Here is a 14786-nt window from a genome sequence, read left to right on the forward strand (position 1 = left end):
GCGCCACCGGATGACTGGCAGCCTCCCTTCTGGCCAGCTGCCTGGGGGGACCGAGGTGGCAGCAGTGTCACTGCAAGGAGCGAGGTCTGCGTGGTTTGGGGAGAAAGAAGAGAATTTCCCTCCTTGCTCACCCCAGAGCATTGTATCTGCAGTTTATTGGAGAAGCTTATGCTAAAGTATGTTTTATCGCCATAACCTTCTCCTCCCGTTGTTTTTCTGCCCTGCTTCTTCTTTCTTCATCCTCTCATCCCTGCTTTATCCTTTTTTTTTTCGGCTGGGCCAGAGGATACCACGTGAATGTAAAAGCCTGCAGCTCGACCTGTGGTGGCCTCCTTGTCCTCGCCTTATTGCTGGGGCTCCTAAGCCAAGAAATGCCACCCCAGGGGGCACGGCAGGGTGCCTGGCACCGGGGTGAGTGGCAGCCGAGGGTCACCTTTGGGGAGCTGGATTTATGGCCCACTGAAGGCACCACTGAAAAAACTGGATTTTGGATGAAGCCTTGAGCTGACTGATTTGGGAAAACATAAACGAAGGCTTGAAGATGACAATTACCTTAGCTGTAAAAGTGGTGCTGGCAGTTCTGAATCCACAGTTGCTCCCTTTTTCTTGCTTTTGACCCTTATTCATAGAACCACAGAAAGTTTTGGCTTATAAGGGACCTTAAAGATGACTTGGTTCCACCCCCCTGCCCTGGGCAGGGACCCCTCCCACCAGCCCAGGTTGCCCCCAGCCCCGTCCAGCCTGGCCTGGGACACTGCCAGGGATGGGGCACCCACAGCTGCTCTGGGCACCCTGTGCCGGTGCCCTGCCACCCTTGTGGTGAAGAATTTCTTCTTTCTATCCAATCTAAATGCCCCCTCTTTCAGTTCAAAACCATTCCCCCTTGTCCTATCGCTACGTGCCCCTGTAACAAGCCCCCTCCAGCTTTCTTGTCGGCCCCTTTAGGTACTGGGAGGCTGCTCTAAGGTCCCCTGGAGCCTTCTCCAGGCTGAGCAACCCCAGCTGTCCCAGCCTGTCCTCTCAGGAGAGGTGCTCCAGCCCTGAGCATCCTCATGGCCCTGCCCTCCTCTGGATTCGCCCCAACAGGTCCATGCCCTTCTGATGCTGGGGACCCCAGAGCTGGACGCAGTGCTGCAGGGTGGGTCTCACAAGAGCTTCTTGGGGGAGAAGGGAGCTTTCTGCAACCTCAGTCCTCCAAAGCTGGGCACGGATGAGCAATGGCAGAGGTGTGGGATAACTGGTAATTGCAGCGGCCCAGGAGGAATGCCAGCCTCAAGGCCCCAGCAGGCTGTGGTGCAGGGAGAGGGTCCTAAGCTGGCTGAGGGACACATCCCACTTCATTCGTCTGAGTTTCTAGGAGCTGGCATTTCCCAAACTGAAGGAGGTCAAACTTTTGCTCAAAGACTGCCAAGAAAACGTTGGACCACAGGGTAAGAGGCAGAGAAAGCTCACTAGAGGGGATTTGTGTGGCTCTGGGGCCCAATTCTGGAGGCTAAGGATTAAGCCCATTGATCTTTGCAAAAGGTCTGCAGGAGATGAAGGCTGTCCGCATTAATTCAAGGCAGATACACAAGCAGCAGCCACATGTACCATGTGGCAGCAAGAACCTCCAGAGTTCACAGCAAAGGATGGCGATTTAATGGAGTGTACTGTGAAATTAGCTAGGAAAACTCTACATAAAGGGAGGAGAGATATTGCATATACAGTGTGTGAGATCATTATATTACAGAGACTTTCAACGCCATCTCATAAGGAGACACTGAAAAAGATCTTACAAGAGACTAAAAAAATCCTGCACCTCTTAACATCCTGCACTTTTAACCAAAGGCTTAACTTGCACAGAGAGCAATGCTTTTCATATTTAAATCCCATCAGCACGATGGCAGGCCAGGAGGAAATATATCCAGGCTTTGGAGCCCAGCTATGAAGGGGGAACATATAAAAATGGGGTCAGCTGGGAAAAGAAGCTGACAGAAACCCCAGTGTGGCCACCAGTTCACTTTCTGGTTTTGAAAGTCAGTAAGTTACTCAGTTCTACCCGGACTCCTTCATCCTAATGTGGATCTGGCACCAGCTGCTCTGTGAAAGAGCAGGAGCTGCTCCCCCATTTAGCAGGGGAAACCTACGCCCAAGACCCCTGTGCCTTACGGTGATTTGCAACAGAACTGAGTGGAGCTGGAGTAGCAATGGGAGGTCGTGTGGGTCCATGACTGTCCTCTCCCGTGTCAGCCAAAGTGACTTCTGCACCAGGCAGAGCAAACAACGGTGGCTGTGGTCCCCCGTGCTGCTCCTGACCCTCTGTGCCTCTCCCTCCTGCAACCCTGGTGGTGGTCACGGTGCCCATGCAAACTCAGCACAAAAGCCAGCAGGTTCCTTGCTTAGCAATCCCTCTGCCAAGCACTGTAGCCCTTCTTCTTTTGGATTCATGCTCACAATGCTCTCTCCTGTATTTTGGCACTCCAGCATACAGGCAGCTTCCAGCTACTGTAGCTGATACTGCTTTCATTTGCTGCCAGAGAAAACTCGCAGCCTGCAGCCCTGACCAACCATCAGGCTTGCAGCTTCCCAGCTCTTTCAAAGTAACTCTTTTGAGTTTGGTGAAACCACTGGCTTTGCTGAGATCTGCTCCTTCTCTTTGGGTCCAGGGTGTCTCTTTGAATAAGCATGACTCCCTCTGCTCGTGCAGATGGTGCTCACAAACCAGCAAATCCCCCATTAGCTTGCAGGCAGTTGGGAGGAGGCTGTCCTACCTCCCAGCCCTGCCCTTAGGCTCTCCTGGGCACCTTTGTCCTGTGAATCACAGTAAGGATAATGCCCAAAATGAAGATGAACACATATTTAGTCCCCAAGTGGAGTCAAAGCTGAGAATCGGGGCTGGAACTCCACCTCCCTGAAGTTCTGCATCTCCCGGTCCTGGCAGGTTTGGATTGGATCTCAATCCAGGTGTGCAGCAAGCAGCGAGCTCCCAAAGTGCATCAGCAGCAAGGGAGGCAGAAAAGGGGGTCACAAGTGAAATTCCAGTTCATGAAATTATTCCATTTTAGTGTTTCTAAACTAATTTTTATTTGAGCCTTGTGAATAGAGAACATGTGAATAGAGAAATGACTGGGATAGGTACTACCCACCTGTAATCACTCCATGCAGGACAGAATATCCAAGCAGAAAATATCAGTGATGGACATGGGACTGGGGTGACACAGCCTCCTCTAGCTTCGGGAACTAGGGAGCTTGTGAGAGAAACGAGCTTCCATATGTTCCTAAAGATCCATTTTCTCACGGACAGTTTTGTTGTAAATCCCCAATACTGGGCTTTAGGAAGGCCAGCTCCACCACTGACTATCACAGCCACTACTCCTAAGGAAGACTGATGAACAAGCCCTACAGAAGGGGTGTCCTGGTGAAGTCATCATCCAGGTTACCGTGCAGAACCAGCAGCACTTTGCACCCCACGTACAGGTGGGATTTGGGAACAAAGAGCTTGTTCAGGCGACCAAAACTTTCAGCTGTGGAAAGGAAGGGTGACTGACTGCGCAGAAAAGAGCTGCGTGGGCTTTTTCCTGCCTGCTTTTCTCCTTTAGTCCGCCAGCTTCCCTGTGCGAGGGGGGTATCCCACACCTTGCTTCCACCCCGCACACACAGAGACTTACAGACATCTTCCCCACGCACCCTGGGCAGCCATCCAGCAGGGTGCTGCCAGCTCACCAGAGCACACAGTCAAGGGTCAGGCAGGGAACTTGCCTCTAATATGTCTCAAAAGTTTACCTTTCCTAACGAGGCTAAAAAGATGGCATCTTAATTAGATGGGAAAAGTACATCAAGCTCATTAACTAATTACGAGGGAAAGTCCCTGCAGCAGATGCCTGGATTGCCTAAAGTACTGCTTACTCTTAACTGCTAACTTTGAAAAAGGATTCTGCTATTAAAGCATTATTTGGTTCCAAAAGCACAACAAAGTCATTTATTTTTTATCATGCCTATCCAAACTAACTCCTCACAGCTCTTATAAAGCATGTGCGTGAGAGGCAGGGGGCTAGGGGCGTGGGAAGGCATCCTTACAGCCTGCTGGAGCCATTCACAAATGGCACCAGCTGCCTTTCGAGAGGCCATCCAGTACCTGACACACAGAGTCCGGGCTTCAACTGGTGCTTCTACAGCTCTGTCGGGAGCAAAATATTAAATGACCTGAGGGATGAGGGCTGAAGCGTGAAGTTATCAAGCAGCCAAGAATAAACTCAGCTAGTTACCTCCCTATGATCAGCAGAAGACCTTCCCTTCTACTGGGAGCTGATAAAGCAGAAGGAGATGAATACTGTGGCTACTCCTCCTTGCACCAGATAAGGACTTGAACTAGAAATATCATTTATATCACTGAGCACCTATCATTGCTTGCGAATCAGTTGGTGACGTGCAGCTATAATATTAGGGCTTGACTGGTGATATATGTCTACAAGGACTGAGGCTTCCAGCTCATTGCAGGTAGCCCACTGCCTGGTCATGCCATGGAAACAGCTGTTGATCATCAAGAAACCTCCACCAGGATCAAAACAGTGGCAGAGGGAATAATCCCAGATACCACTGCAGAGAGATATCAGTGCATATTTTAATACTTGGATCCCTTTTTAGAGTACAGGTGTGTCCAGGCAAGTATTGGAAGTTCAGTGGCTAAATCCAGGTTGAGGGAAAGCTGTCCAGACTGGGAAGCCAACAGGACTTTTTCACTGGCCTCATCAGTGTGAAAGTGTTGTGAAACCCACCCTTGCACGGCGGGGTTAAACTGTTCAGCAGTGTGACCTTGCAATGCGCTGACAAACCGAACTCAGCAGAAACGTCCCGTGCTATGCAGAAATGTTTGCAAGAGGTGGGCATACTTCAGAGATTACTAATTACATTTTCTGTCTTTTACTGATAGTAATTGGCTTGCAATCTGCAAAAACATCCTCTCCGCTGCTTTGCAGGGGTATTTTCATGTTTAGGGAGCTAGTGCAGAAAAGTGGGAAGAAAACTTGGCCAGCAACAAACCAGCAATTTTTACATAATCTTCAGAAAGTTGCACGACTCCTGGTGATGTGCCCATTTCCCACCTCTGTAAGGGGATAGTATGTGAATTTTAGTGGAATTTTTAACAGATTAAAGGTGTGACTCAGAGAGAGGAGAGGTGGTGGAGTCTGGCCAAAGTGTTTAGCTGTAATGGTGATGGATCCATCATGGAGCAGGTCCAGATGTCTCAATCCTGTTTGCCATCCTGTGCTGCACATTGATGTGCAAGAGAAATAATCTTTGCTTTTTGCTTACAGACTAATTTCTTTCTCCCAGTGTGAGGGAACAACTGTGAGGGCTGCAGGGGTGACAAGGAGCAGTAGCACCAGCAGGGAGCACAGCAGAGATGGAGAGGTTTGTCTGCTGTGGGATTCCTGGGCACTACAGTCACCCCAAGAACACTGCTTCCCCATTAACCCCTAGCAAGAATTGGAGAGGTTTCAGAGAACTGCAAAAAAGGACCCAATTTTGCAACAGCCTGTCCCAACCCAAACTTCCCAAAGCCTGAGGGACCTTGAATTCTCCATCAGGAACAGCAGCTGGAGCTCACCACTGCCTCCCAGTTCCGTCCCTTGAGAAGGAGGCAATGCCCGCTGTGATCACCCCTATGTAGGACGGCTCTTCAGAGGTTTGTTCCCTGATCTACACACAGCAAACCCTAAACATTTTCCCTCCTCCCCTCTTGAGACTGGAGGAATGCCGTGAAACATTTCTAATCATGTAATCTCAGCTGTCATATGACCTCAGCGAGAGAAAATGGCCAAATTCAGAGGAAACTGTTTGCTTAAACCTATCATTAGCTCAAACCCACCCCCCACCCCCTTTTTAAACAAACAAACAAACAAATGAAAAGCCCCACAGCCCGTAGGGGTGGTGGTGGTGTTTTCCTTTCCCTAGAAAGCCTGAGGAATTGCATGGTCAGGGAACTTGAGCTATTCGAAGATGCCATGAGACCCACACCGCCGGCTAACGATCCATCCCTCTACTTACGGGAGCATTATCAATAAGGAAAGTCATAAATCGCCCGCTGAACAGGAACTCAAAGACCAAAGTCGTGTAACTCAAACGGGCTCAAAGCAAAAGAGTCCCTTTAGTGTGAGGGTGGTCTGTGTAAAGTTAGGAGACACCTGCTAGCAAGTCCTGAGACACTAGCATCTGTGTAAACTTGCCCCCTCCCTGCGCCCACAGCCCTTATAAGGTGTTGAATGAAGGAGTTTCATGAAAAAAGGCTCTGTTTGGGGCAGTTCGAAGGCTTACATATACCTAAGTAAAACAGAGCCAGTGCTGTGCAGTCCTGGGATGGATTACCAGGGACCACAGGGAGGCCTATTAATTATTGTGACAAGCTGATCTGCTTGCTGACTGGTGGCTTGAGTTGCGTGCGGAGGGGTGGGTGTCCGTGCGATAACAGTCCTCTCTGTGCAAGGGTTTTGGGAGAACACAACAAAGTCAAGAGGATCTGAGGAAACCAGAGCATGAGGGGGGAGCCCAAAGCCAAACAAGCACGTTCACCTGGGGCTGAGAGCTGGGGGGGTCAGCCCCACTCTCAGCTCCAGCCTGCTCTGCATCCCTGGACCAGGAGTGGTACCTCTGGGCCCGCTGCAGCATCCCCCGACTGCGGCACCGCAGGCAGCACGGCGCCGAGGCGAGGGAGTGGGCTGGAGGAGCAGGTGGTGGCCATCCAGCCTGGGGTCCTTTACCCTTCAGACCAGCAGAAAGCAGGATTTGAACACTGATTTATGTTTAATTGGAAGGCAAAAGCTAAACAGCAAAACCGGTGCATACAAGGCCATCACACTTTCTTATGAATTAAACAGTGGAAATATTTTAGCACTGGCAAAGCTGAAATCTGGAAATACCAATATTTCACCGAAGCGGGTTTTTAATATGCAGAAGTGTCATACATATTACTCTGAAGTTTCTAGCTGCAGGTGAAATCTTCTCATCATCAACTCTCAATATAATATGCGCTTATCTTAAAGGACATTTACTTTCCTGTGCTTACCGACTGTATTTGAATTGTCAAATGACACTTTGCTGAAATTATTAAAACCTAGAGGTCACAGAGAACCCAACTTGAAAGCAGGAACACACATTCTTTCGTCTGAGCAAAAGTGCATATTTGGAATTTTAAATGCAAATTTTTTTGGAGGAAGAATCGCTTTTCTGGCAGTCAAGTACAGATGGAGCATTTGAAAAAAAAAGGTTCTGCTTTAATTTTTGACAAGTGCTGTGAATAGATACTCTGCTGCGCTGTTAGAGGGAAGGGATGGAGCAGAGCCCCGACTGCAGCGAGACGTGGGGAGGGTGAGTGGGGACCTCACACAACCCTCTCTACTGGTTGTGTTTTACAACAGGCCCTTCCAGCTCCCCCGAGCAGATGGCAGGCAGCCTGGTCCCTCAGGGAGGGCTGCGCTGGGCACTGTCACCCTCCAGCCCTGTGACCTCTGGCTCCTGTCCTATGTCCCAGCAGAGAGCCGGGCTCTGGCTGCTGCGGTACCCGCACGGCTTGGGCTGAAGAAAGGCAGGCGGTGTCTGGCTTCTATACCCTGACTGCAGGAATGTTTTCTTTCGGAGGGATAAGGCTTATCTGTTCCCCTTATTCAGACTTCCTTTTAGGGTGTTGGAGGAACAGATAGGAAGGGGAAAGCAAAGGTGTTCAGCATCTCTCTCAAAACAATCCTCCAGTAAAACCACCTCACACGACATTTGCAGATTGTCCATACCCTTCCTGCCCCGCGGTGCCTCTCAGCAGGGCGTGCCACGGGGCGTTCCAGGACATGCCTAGCTGTGAGGCCAGACCGTGCCAAAAACGCTCAGGCAAGGAGAAGGGAGCCAGCAAGCTTGAAAGAGGATGAGGAGCACCCTTGCCTGGGTGCCGAGCCAGGTGGGTGCCGCGGGTTGCGTGTTAGATCGCACCGCGGGGAGCAAGCCCGGCCCGCGCAGGGCACAGAGTGCGGAACAAAAGCCTCGGGGCTCTCGAGTGCAGAGTTTTCCCAACGCTTCCCAGTTATCCCTGTGCTGGACTGGGTTTTGGTCTGTAGCATATTGCACCAAAGCTTCAGAAGCTGTTTTTATTCTGACGAGGCTCCATTTCTTTGAGAGCTGCAGCGAAGAGCAGGAGCAGTAACGCAGGGAGAGGTGTGTCGCTGCCTCTCCAGACGCCTCACCGCAGGTCAATGCGCTCCCGTGCCATGGGTGGGGACCCCGAGAGCTGGAGTTGGGGCGAGCTTTCAGAGGGCAGTCCAGACGGGGTTTGGACCACGTGCCCTCTCAGCACCTGCGTGCAGCCAAGTCCGTAACCACCGAGAGCCACCAGCCCGTTTAAGCTCCCTGGAGTCACAGCAGAGCTGCCAACCTCTCCTCCCTGCCTGCCTTCTCCCCCACCATACCGCTGGGATGACGGAGCAGAGAGGTGCCAGAGCTCAGATGCTCAGTATTTTAGCTGTACATCGCTAAACATGAGACACCTGAGGCAAAAGATGAAGGTTCAGGTTCCTACAGCCTTGAGATGAGTGCCTGGTGGCTTCTGCTGCCTCACCTACAGGCTCCATGAGAGGGACTCGGTGTCAAAAAAGCACTGCAGCCCCCACCCCAGTGCTTGAGGTGAGCACCAGCGACACAGAGGTCACTCTGAAGAAGAGGGGATGGAGGAAACCCGCACAATGATAGCAAAGCAGAGCCAGGAAGACATTTCCTACCATGAGAGGCCCTTCCCTTTCCTCCCCTTCCTCTATTACAAATAAAGACGTGGTTTGAGGGGTGTGGGCTCCAGCCCTGCCTTGCTCCAGCCGGTAACAGAGGGCAGTGACATTATCATCACTACGCTTACCAGTGCACCTGCAAATATACTCCAGCTTCTAGCCCATGCTGAAAGCCGGGTTGTTCACCTCCTCCCAGGTATTTCACCGACTCAACCTGAATTATTTTGTGTAGGTGGGCTCACAATCGCCCCTTCCCCTTCATTTCGCTGTGAATCCAGACCCATCCCCACTAACACAATGCAACCTGGCTCAAAGGCGACACGCTTCATCCAAGTGCCTTCCCTGCCCCGCTGCCTGCCAGCTTCACACCCTCCTTGCAGTCAGCAAAGCCTGCTCCTCAACTTCGTTTTCATGCCTCCTGGAGAGCTCCTCGGTGCTGATCTGAAGGTTGGATGCAGTGTTGTTTTTATATATAAATGACATTATGACAAATGATGAAGGATTAAATTACACTTCAATCAAATCAAGCCAAACCAGTAGGGATTGAGGTCCCAGTGGAAAGTATACATGGAGTTCCTCAGCTTCCTGATTTGAATGACTTTGTTCTTCTTCCAGAGAAGGGCCGGGGGGGTGGGGGGGGGGGGGGGAGGGGCGGGGGGAATGAAGACGAAGGAGAAGAGAGGGGAAAGGGAGAGGAGGGGGGAATTTGGCCTAAAATGAAACATTCTCCTTTTAAGTTGAACATTTGAAAATGGCTGGGAGGAAAGAACTGAAACACTGTAATGGCTGATACTGAAGAACAGCCTGGGACTTTTGCTTTTCGAGAACAGAAGCCAGGGAGAGAGCTGTGGTGTGAAAAAGGCAACGCTGTGTGCCTTGAAGGGGAAGGTGTTTGCAGCAGCCCATCTCCTGCAGACACTGAAAACCCCCTGCAAGGCACTAACCCAATTAGCTTTGCAAAGAGCTGTGCTGTGAAAAGGCAAAGGCACTGACAGTGGTTTTGGTAAAGGCTAAAGACAGCTTCACTCTGCCTTGCACTCCCATCAGAGTCACTTTATTATCTTTGTATTACCAGATCTTGCAAAGCTTGGCTCAAGAATCTTTAGCTCTGCATCTCTGTCCAGCTGGAAAGCCTCTCTTAGCAGCGCACTGGGTTGCAGCACTGTTTTGAACAAGGGAGCATTCCTAAATTCTGCAGAAATAGTCATTCCATGAATGTAGAGAGACAGAGAGACAGACGGGCAGGCAGATACTGTGCTCTAGAATGTGCAGCAGGTACTTTGCTCTAGAGGTTGTATTAAATACTACCCGCTGTGTTCTGATTTCTGGGGGCAAATCTTGGGTATTGTGTCCCAAACGTCCCGCCAGTGAAAGTCCAAACAAGTCAAGCAGAACACATCAGGGTCTCCTCTGGCTTGACGGTTGCCTCTGAGAGACAACCCATCAGGCTGACTTAACTGTGACACACTTCACCCTGCCAGGATGGTGGCAGTCAGATGAGCTCAGACAAACTCAAAACCTTCCTGGCAGATGAAGTCAACATTTCAGAAAACACTTCTTAAAACCTTGGCACTATGTCTGCATGTGAACCACACACTGTCTCAGCCAGAGCAGGCAGAAGACCTTTTCCCACCTCCTCCTTTGATTATTGCTGTCCTAAAGCAACACGCACCACCAGCACGTGGTATCTGCAGGTCACCCATTAATCTGCAGCAGAGATGATGGACAAGTTTCTCTCTGTTTACAGGGCAGTTTACATTATTCTGGTCATAAAATGCATGTCAGCTGTGCGTGTACCTGCTAGAAGACCGTCTTCCATGTCAGAGATGAAAATTCTGAACACTTCAGCAGGGCTAGAATATCCCTCTCACTGCATGGTAAAGCCACTTCCACTGGAAAAAGAATGAAGCCCACAAAAGCACACACACGCACACATGTCTACACACGTGCGCAGGCACACGCTCCAGCCTGCAGCTCAACGGGATAAAAAGGACAAGACCATCCTTTCTGAAAGTCTTCTGCTACAAATTTTCTCCCCATAGTAATAGGCTTTGCAAAGTATCTTAAAGAATAACTTAAGCAGTAATTCCCAGGAAACCATTTCTTACCTATGGTTAATGTCCGATCTGTTCACATTACTTCTCAACTTTCTGACACAGAAATCAAGGAGAACATTTGCAGAAATCAAGATCCATATTGGTTCAGCCCCTGAGGATAATAAAGACTTAGAAATATGTACAAATTTAAGTGGTTTTGAATAAGGACAGCATTTCAAAAAGCAGTCGAATTGTTACTTTGAAATAAGCCATTATTTTCTGCTTTTTTAAATTCCAGTCTTTAATAGGGGATGAGATCCAGACTGCCAAGAACCAAGGAGAGTTTTTGATGCAAATGTAAAGCAGCATTTAAAAAGTGCAAGTATCCCATAATAGAGCCCAGACTGAATTGCCGGCTCCCAGACATGCCTGGAGCATCCAGGGGTCCATCCAGCCCAGGAGGTCAGAGCTGGAGGGTTTAGAGGCCCTGTCCTCTCAAGTGCTGACCTCGGGGTTCACCTTGTTTCTCCTGGTGAGGCCGTGGGGCTCACACCACAGCCCCGTACCAAACATCTCCTGCCCAAGCCCATGGGAGGTCTGACCTGGGGGCAGCCCAGACGCACGACATGGGCAGATGTTGCCATGGCAGGGAAGGGATGGGAGGACACCTCCTGAAGTCTCTTTGGACTGTTTTTGCTGATCCTATCCCTGCCAAACATCCCAGGAAAAACTCTGTCTTTCAGTGGGATTTATCAAAGAAAGCCATTCTTTCTCCTGGTGCCATACTTGGAGAAAAAACATCTGGTGTGGAAGCATCGCTGGCATGAACATGCGTGATTCACACACCCTTCGATGAGCTCAGGATCTTCATGCTCAAGACCCTCTGTGGACACCCACTCCTGGCAGCGGCCAGATCTTTGCAAACCTCTGGGTTCTCAGCTGTGGTAGAGCTGAAGGCGGCAGCAGGACGGCAGATCCTCTCGGTCTGCCCCACGCAGAGGGGAGTGGAGCAGCACCGTGCCGCCCTCACTCCCAGCCACCCGGAGGGTTTGCAGGGACACACGTCTGCTGACCCCGGAGAGCTGAGCCTGCTCCGCTCAGAGCACGGAGGACCTGGAGATGGGACGGCAAGCGGGGGGTGAAGGTGCATCCAGCAGCAGAGGGGACTGCCACACACCTAGGCGCCTGCCCCACGGCACGTGTGCAGGAGGGATGTGGGGAGCAGGGAGGAGACCCGCCGCAGCGGAGCACGGCACAGCACACCGGGGGAGTCAGCAGAGCGAAAACGGGAGCTGGCGCTCGGCAAAAGGCCCAGTTAGCTGTCCTCCTGCGAACAAACAGCCCCTCGCCCCAACTTTTCCAAAGATTGCTCACGAAATAAAAGGGCCACAGGATTGGAGAGATCAACCTAAGTCATGTACATCTATTTAACAAGAAAACTCATTGATAAGCAAACCACCTGATGCTTGCACAGCAGAAAAGAAAACACCTGGTTCTGCCTGTGGGTTGATAAGCCAGTATCTTTAATCTTTTTTTTTTTTCTCTTGATGACTGAAGTACACACTCTGTGCGGCCCTATGCTCCAGCCACATTGGTAATAGTAACAAAGCTTTGATGTCCCCCTCATTCAACAGAATGTTGTTTAGTTCAAAGCGAAGAACAGAGGCAATTCTTTGCTTTTAAATTATTAGCTCCCTAAGTCTTCTGTAATGATATAGTTTGACTGAAGTGTGCAGTTTATTAACTACATAAAGACGATATTATTAGAGCGGAGAAAGGCAGCCGAAAGTTTTGCCTTTCAGCTCAGCAGCAGGGGTTTTTGATACTTTGATCTCAATCAATGCTAAATGTCTTTGTGAGATAGAGGGAGCAGCAGAAATTACCTTTGGCACCATGACTACATCAATTATTTAGTTCTTTTTCTTATAAATTAAAGTGTTCTTCAACTTTTACCCCAATTTTTTCTTCTCCCCCCCCCCCCTTCAGTTGATTGGGAAAGAAAGGGAAAAAAAAAGAAAAAAAAGCTGACTGGAAGAAGTCTGGCTATGAACATTAATAAAAACCCCACTGACCTTTTGCAGTCCTGGTCGGGAAGGGTCTTCTCTGGGTGAGGAGATGGATTCATATGAAAAACAACAGCAAAAGCGTAGCTTGGGGTAATGTGCTGTTTAACCAAATGACTGCGTAGGTTGTTATTACAAATTTTTTCTATATCTAGCCTGATATCTTTTTTCTTTTTGGTCTATTCCAATCTTGCTAACATGAATGTAGCCAGAAAAATAGGCCACCTGATGGAAACCGAAGGATTGCTCTAAACGGGATTTAAAGTGTTGGTGTTTGTCAATGTTCCCTCCATTGCTTTCAGCACACACAACAGAGGAAAGCTGAGGAGCAAGAACGAGGCAGCTTCATCTCGGGTAACAATGAGAATAAACTCAGGTCTCCTACGGCTTAAAGAAGAGCTCGCAAAGAGCCGGGCCATCCTACCTGGAGTTGCAGCAGGTGCCTGCACACAACACATTGGATGCACTAACTCTCACTAAAGCCACTGGTGTTGGATAACCCCACCAGGTATAAGCTGTCATCACATCCTACCCATAGCAAAGTTGTGTCCAGTGCAGAGTTACTCCCCTAGAGCCAACGGAGGGAACAAACCATTTCCAAAGTGAATTCACCCCATCTGAAGAGGGGTGACTAACTCTTTCCCTGGGGACAGAGGGAATCCAGCATGATGGGACTAGAGGTGGGCAAGGATAATAGAGCTCAGTGCTCCTGCTGCATAACAAACAGGTAGATATTTCAGGGGAATTTGTGTTCTTTCAGTACTTCAGGGAAGAGACTAGGCCGATGTCCAGAGAGCAGAGCCAAGGGAGGAGGGTATTCCCACAGCCTGGGGGACAGAAGCTGGTGTCTGGGCTTCAGTGCTGTGGTGTACAGAGTGTGTTAGAAACCACTGGAACCAGAACCTCAGCCGGGAACACGAGCAGCAGGACCATGAAGATGCTGAGGAGCCAGCTTCACACCAAGACTGAGCCTGATGCACCTCAAGGATTTAAAATACTGTCCCTTGGCCAGAGAAATTTTTTGTGAGTGAGAAATAAAAGAGGTCTCTGCAGAGACGTTGAGGCATGAGCTATGGGAACTTCGATATATTTATATGTAGAACACGTTGGAGAACAACATAATTTTGTTTTCATGGTGATCAAAGTTTTGCAAGGAGGACTTGAGACAGTGTGCTAAGCTGCTATGGCAACATGAATTTTAAAAAGTAAACTGACTTGCAAGAGCTTATTTTTTCCTGTTTAGCGTGGTGCAGAACAGATCTAGGAACCTCTGCCCTAAAAGAGATCCTGTGAGGTGCTCACCTCTGCTCCTGGGCTAGGTGCACTGCAAAATGCATAAAACATATTCCTTGTGGCAAGGGGAAAATTACCCCAGTGACTGGCTTTCTTCCTGGATCCCTGAGGCTCCTGCACTCCAAGAAGCCAAGTCACAATGACTCTTTCATAATACATTTACCATAATTCAGACATTCAGATGTCAGGGCGAATGTACCGTGAACCACCTCTGTTCACCTGACATCCTATTCTGGGAGCCCAGTAGGATGTAACGTGGTGCAGCCCCTGCACAGAGGTGAATTCCACCCACGGAGCACCGTTTGCAAGAGCGTCATGACGTGGGCTCCGCTTACATCTCCGCTTTCAAGCCACCCTCACAAAATGTGAAGGCAGCGGTGTCAGGAACGTTTCTGACAGCTCCTTTCACAAGGGGATGCTGTGAAGAGCTGTCATGCTCTGAGTCAGCTGTTCTGCCACGGCTGGCATTTCAGGCAGGACGAGGCTGCTCGCAGAGCCATCCCAACCACGCCGCCTGCCAAAACCACGCTGGGAATCTCAGGGGAACAAGCCCTCTCCTGAGCCAGCTGGTACTTCCTGCTCCTGAGGCCTGATCCTGCTGGATGCTGAGCATTCTTTGTTCCATTTTTAAATTAACGAGACTTGAGCAATGC

The 14786-nt window shown here is 49.8% G+C and overlaps 1 protein-coding gene across 1 annotated transcript in view; it reads right to left on the reverse strand.

Annotated features, from left to right (window-relative positions):
- Window positions 1-14137: 14137 nt before the first annotated feature.
- Window positions 14138-14786, reverse strand: part of LOC121082514 (regulator of G-protein signaling 9-like) — a 38048-nt gene continuing 37399 nt past the window's right edge. The window contains exon 18 of the transcript XR_005826046.1: window positions 14138-14150. The gene's annotated coding sequence lies outside the window, so the exon portion shown is untranslated. The remainder of the gene's footprint in view (window positions 14151-14786) is intronic.

The sequence above is a fragment of the Falco naumanni genome, chromosome 1 (genome assembly GCF_017639655.2).
Source record: "Falco naumanni isolate bFalNau1 chromosome 1, bFalNau1.pat, whole genome shotgun sequence".
Taxonomy (NCBI): Eukaryota; Metazoa; Chordata; class Aves; order Falconiformes; family Falconidae; genus Falco; species Falco naumanni.